Consider the following 6302-nt stretch of genomic DNA (forward strand, 5'->3'; position numbering starts at 1 on the left):
AAAAAAAAAAAAAAAAAAAGTTAAGGTGAAATGCATATAACACAAAATTAACCATTTTAAAGCAAACAGTTAAGTGCCTTTTAGTATAGCCACAATGTTGTACAACCACCTTCTCTATCTGGTTCTAAAACATTTTCCTCACCACAGAATTAAAACCTATTCCTCCTTCCCCCCAGTCCCTGGAAACTGTTAACCTACTTTCTGTCTCTATAAATTTGCAGATTCTGGTTATTTTATATAAATGAACCATACGATATGTGGTTTTTATGTCTGACTTCTTTCATTTAGTACAATGTTTTCAAGGTTCAACCATGTTGCGGCACCTAGCAGTACTTCCTTTTTATGGCTGTATAGGACTCCGTTGGATGGACACAACCCGTTTCTTTATTCACACATCAGCTCATGGATATTTGGGTCATTTCCACCTTTTAATTATTGTGAATGGTGCTGCTGTGGACATTCCTGCTTAAGGATTTGTTTGAACACTTGTTTTCAATTCCTTTGTGTATATACCTAGGAGGTGAATTGCTGGGCAATGTATGAAGGTTCTAATTTCTCCACATCCTCACCAACGTTTGTTATCTTCAGTTTTTCTTTATAGCCACCCTGGTGGGTGTGAAGCAGTATTGCGTTGTGGTTTGATTTGCATTCCCTTGGTGACTACTGATGTCGAGCATCTTTTCATGCACTTGCTGGCCACTTGTGTATCTTCTGGGGACCCCCTCTCCTTTTTTACTAGTTGTATTGAAGTCTAATTTATATGCCGTAAAATGCATATGGTATATGGGTGTTCGGTGGGATCTCAATGTCACATCCTGATTGCCCCCTGCCCATTTACGTGTCCCCCCTAGGCAACTGCATTGACACCACACCCTCCACATACCTCATAGTATAAATGTAAGCAGATAATCCTGGCCTAGCAGGGATTTCATTACTGGTTGGGAAATTATGTTTTCCGAATTGTAACATCTAATTATTAGCAGGCATTCTTCTGTAAGCAAGAGCTGGGGCCATGTGTTCCCCTGAAATACACTTCCCCTTGGGAAGGCAGGATCGATGCCAAGTTCTCAGAGTGAGGGGCTGGCTTAAAAGCCGCATCATATGGTGACAGATGGGTGTATTTTTCTTGCTCTCTCTTTTTTTTTGAGAACACTTAAGGACTCATGGATAGTGTGGATTTACCATGTGTGAGTCGATGACATTCACCATTCTTCATGTTGGAGTTTTACGGTCAGGTTTGGCTTCTGTGTCCTTTTAACACGTCCCTGTCATTCTTTGGGCATTTCTTACTTTGTAGCATAACAAGATGTTTCAGGCTCACCTGGGACTTTCTCTGAGAAGCCTGGAATCAGTCATTTCTCCTGGGGGCCCTGGTTCCTCTCAGCAGAGAAAGGAATGAGACCCTGGGCTCCCTTCCCTCCCTGGAAACCTCAGGTTCCTTTGGGAAAGCAGCAGACAGAAAGGGTGAGGGAACTCACTGAATCCAGGACTGGGTTGAATTCATACAGGCTGTGGATCTCTGGACAACCCCTTCCACTTTCTGAGGACTTATTTTCCCATCCGTGAAATGGGGACTGCAGTAAGCTGAAAACGGACCCCAAAGATATATACATCCTAATTCTTGGAGCCTGGAAGCATTACCTTATTAGGCAAAAGGGTCTTTGCAATTGTGATTAAGGATCTTGGAATGGGAAGATTATCCTGAATTATTTGGTGGGCCCTAAATGTAAATTAACGTGTATTCCTGTAAGAGAGAGGCAGAGGAGAAAATAACAGACTGAGTAGCTTTAACAATAAAAGTTTATTTTTCACGGTTCTGGAGGGGGAAGTCTAAAATCAGGGTGCCGGTAAGGTAGGTTTCATTTTGAGGACTCCTCTTCTCTTGGTTTGCTGGAGGTGGGGTGTTCTTTTGTGGGGGAGAACTCTCTGGTGTCTCTTCTTGGAAGGCACTAAACCCATCATGGGGGCCCCACCCTCATGACCTCATCTAACCCTAATTATCTTCCAAAGGCTCCATTTCCAAATACCATCCCATTGGGGGTTAGGGTTTCAACATATAAATTTGAGGGGGACACAACTCAGTCCACAGCAAAAGCGGCAGGAAGTCAGAACAGATAGAGATTTGAAGATGTTGGCCTTAAATATTGGAGTGATACAGCCACAAACCCAGGAATACCTGGAGCCACTAGAAGCTGGGAGAGGCAGGGAAGGACCTCTCCTGGCCTCCAGAACTGTGAGAGAATCAATTTTTGTTTTAAGCCACCACGTTTGTGGTAAGGTGTTACAAAAGCTACAGGAAACTAATGGGGGAACCACAGTGATTCCAAAGAGCAATTGAGAAGATCCAGTCGGACGCTCGTCTTCTGCTTCCCATCCTGCTCCCACCCATCTACTCCCCATCTGAAACCCTTGAAATGGGAATCAGATCATGCCACCTTCTGCTAAAACCTTCTGTTAGCTCCTCTTACAATTAAAGAAACATCCAGGCAAAAGCCATATATGGTATTGTTCACTGCAGCAGCTGTGTTATTAACAGCACAAGCAGGAGGGAGACCCAAATGCAGTCAAGAGAACATACAAACAAACTGTAGGGTATTCATATGGTGAGACCCTACATAGCCAGGGCAGGGAAGGAACTAAGGCCACACATGGCCACACAGATGTGCACTGAGGGAGAGAAACCACATAGAGAAGTACAAATTCCATGTGTTTCCAAGAATAGACAGGCAAAGCACCCCTGTGAAGTCAGGATGGCCGCTAAGAGGGACATGAAGCACTTCCGGGAGCCAGAGATATTCTGTTTTTTGCTATCAGAGCTGATAATCTGGGGTGCTCACTGTGCATATAGCTATACATCGTAAGCCTCCATCAAAAGGTTAAAAAGTCAGGCTGGGTGCAGTGGCTCACACCTGCAATCCCAGCACTTTGGGGGGCCAAGATTGGAGGATCACTTGAAGCCAAGAGTTCAAGACCAGGCTGGGCAATGTAGCAAGACCTCATCACTATCTAAAAAAAAAAAAAAATTTGCACAGTTTCTACAGGTCAGGAAAAAAAATAAAAATGAAATAATTTAAAAATTAAAAACGGTTAAAATGTCTACGGAGGCCAGGCGCGGTGGCTCACACCTGTAATCCTAGCACTCTGGGAGGGTGAGGCAGGAGGATCGCTTGAGCCCGGGAGTTTGAAGTTGCAGTGAGCTAGGCTGACACCACGGCACTCACTCTAGCCCAGGCAACAAAGTGAGACTCTGTCTCAAAAAAAAAATGTCTATGGAGAGAGAAAGTAGCTTAGTGGTTGCCAGGAACTGGTGGGAGAGGGAATGGGGGTGGAGAACTGATGGACACAGGACTTACTTTTGGGGTAATAAAAATGTTTTGGAAGTAGGTAGAGATGGCAGTCACACAATACTGAGAATACGCGGAATGCCACTGAATGCACACTTTAAGTGTGAGTTTTAACTTAATTACAAAAAAGAAAGTTTAAAATGTAATAGAACCCAAACCTCATCTTAGAGTCTATAAAACTGGCAGCGTCAAGACAGTCATCATCCTCACACATTTTTTTTTTTACCTTCAGGAATCTTGATAACACCCTCATGCATTTGTCTGTCTTTTCACGCATTTGCTGATTGCCTACTGTGGAGTGGGTGCTGGGCCACGCACAGCGGACACGGCAGTGAGCACAAACAACTTGGAGCTCATGTCCTTGTGATTCTCCCTAGTGAAATGGGAGGAAGAGAGGCCAGAGAAGAATATTCTGAGGAGAGGTAACAGCAAGTACAATGGTGCTGAGGTGGGGACAAGTCTCCTGTGTGGCTGGAAGAGTGGTGAGGTCAGAGGTCAGCAGGGCCAGACCCCAGAGCTCTCATCAGAACCTGGATTTTTTTATATGTGATAAGATGCACATATAGTTTCCATCTCAACTACTTTAAAGTGTGCAATTCAGGGACATTAAGTACATTCATCATGTTGTGCAACCACCACAACCATCGAGTTGCAGAATAGAATTTGATTTTTATTCTAAACCAAACAGGATCACTGGAGGGCACATGATTGTGGAGACCGGCAGGTCTGAAATCTGCAATGTAGACTGGCAATCTGGAGACTCAGGGAAGAATTCTGCGGTCTGCTGGTAGAATTCCCTCTTCCTCAGGATAGGTCAGTCTCCTTGAAGACCTTCAACTGATTGTATGAGACCCGCCTACACTACTGAAGATAATCTGTGTTACTCAAACTCTACTGATTTAAAAGTTAATCTCATCTGAAAAAAATCTCCACAGAAACATCTAGAATAATGTTTGACCAAATTACAGTATCTGCTATCATAGCTTAGTCAAATTGACACACGCGATTAACCATCACAAGTGGAGTGTAGTGGCTCACACCTATAATTCCAGCACTTTGGGAGGCTGAGATGGGAGGATTGCTTGAGGCCAGGAGTTGTAGACCACCTTGGGCAACATAGTGAGACCCCATCTCTACAAAAATAAAAACAAAGAAACATTAGTCATGCATGGTGGTGTATGCTTGTAGTCCCAGCTACTCGGGAGGCTGAGGCAAGAGGATGGCTTGAGGCTAGGACAGCCTGGTCCACAGAGGGAGACTCCATCTCTAAAAAAAACAAAACAAAACAAAACAAACAAACAAACAAAAACAACTAACTATCACAATGACACATCCCTGTCCAGGTATAAACCCAGAGAGATGTCTGCACAGGTATCCTAGTCTGCATGAGGCTGTGTGTCACAGCATTGCAGGAACCACAGGCGAAGGGAGTGGTTGCCTGGGGTCTATCACAGGGCAATGAGTCTACCAGGACGGCCTGTGATGGAACCCTCCACAGCAGGTGGCAGCCTAACCCATGGCCACTCAGAGATTTCCATCTATCAGTCATGCTGTAGGACACTCAGCAGCAGTCTGGAGAGGACAGCTGAGGAGGGGAAGGGCAGTGGGGATAGTGTGGGCAATTATGGGGAGAAAATAGCACAATAAAATATAAAGAGAAATGTCTGGAATAGGCAAATCCATAATAAAAGTTGATTAGAGGGTACCACGGCTGGGAGGACAGGCATTGGGGATCACATGAGTTTCCTAGAGTTCCTGTAACAAAGTACCACAAACTGGGTTGTCTAAAGCAACAGAAATTTATTCTCTCACAGTTTCAGAGGCCAGAAGTACAAACTCTGGGTGTTGGTAGGGTTGGTTCCTTCTGAAGGTTCTGAGGGAGAATTTATTCCATGCCTCTCTGTTAGCTTCTGGTGGCTCCTGGCAATTCTTGCCTTGCAGACATATTATTCCAATCTCTGCCTATGTCTTTTAAAAAAAATTTTTTTAGAGACAGAGTGTCACTATGTTGCCCAGGCTGGACACAAACTCCTGGGCTCAAGCCATCCTCCCACCTCAGCCTCCCAAGTAGCTGAGACTATAGGAGGGGGCCACCATGCCCGGCTTCTGCCTCTGTGTTTATGTGACACTCTCCTTTGTGTATGTAGCTCTTCTCTTCTTGTAAGGACACTAGTCATATTGGATTAGGACTTACTCTACTCCAGTTTGACCTTATCGTAACTTTATTACATCTGCAAAGACCCTATTTCCAAATAAGGTCACATTCACAGGTCCAGGGGGTTAGGACTTCAACATATCTTTTTGAAGAACAGAAGTCAGGCCAAAACAGGGGTATAGTGGGTTGAATAGTAAACCCTAAGAAGATATGTCCATGTTCTAATCCTCAGGACCTATAAATGAGAACATATTTAGAAAAGGCCTTACAGATATACAGTCCTACATCACTTAACAACAGGGATAGTGAATAAACAAGTCAGTAATATAGGCAATTATGAAGTATGTACTCTACATAACTGTACATGCTATACTTGTTTATGACTGGCAGCACAGTACATTTGTTTATTTAAAAAAATTTGCTTAATGTAACTGGAATGGAATCAAACAGTACATTTGTTTGTACCAGTATCACCACAAATATGTGAATTATGTCTTGCATTAAGATGCTAAGATGGGGCGGGCGTGGTGGCTAACGCCTATAATCCTAGCACTCTGGGAGGCTGAAGGGGGGGGGGGATTGCTTGAGGTCAGGATTTCAAGACCAGCCTGAGCAAGAGTGAGACCTGTCTCTACTGAAAATAGAAAAATTAGCCAGGAATCGTGGCATGCACCTGTAGTCCCAGCTACTGAGGAGGTTGATGCAGGAGGATTGCTTGAGCCCAGGAGTGTGAGGTTGCTGTGAGCTAGGTTGATGCCACAGCACTCTACTCAGGGCAACAGAGTGAGACTCTGTCTCAAAAA

This window comes from Propithecus coquereli, unplaced genomic scaffold (assembly GCF_000956105.1).
Source record: "Propithecus coquereli isolate 6110/MARCELLA unplaced genomic scaffold, Pcoq_1.0 Scaffold490, whole genome shotgun sequence".
Taxonomy (NCBI): Eukaryota; Metazoa; Chordata; class Mammalia; order Primates; family Indriidae; genus Propithecus; species Propithecus coquereli.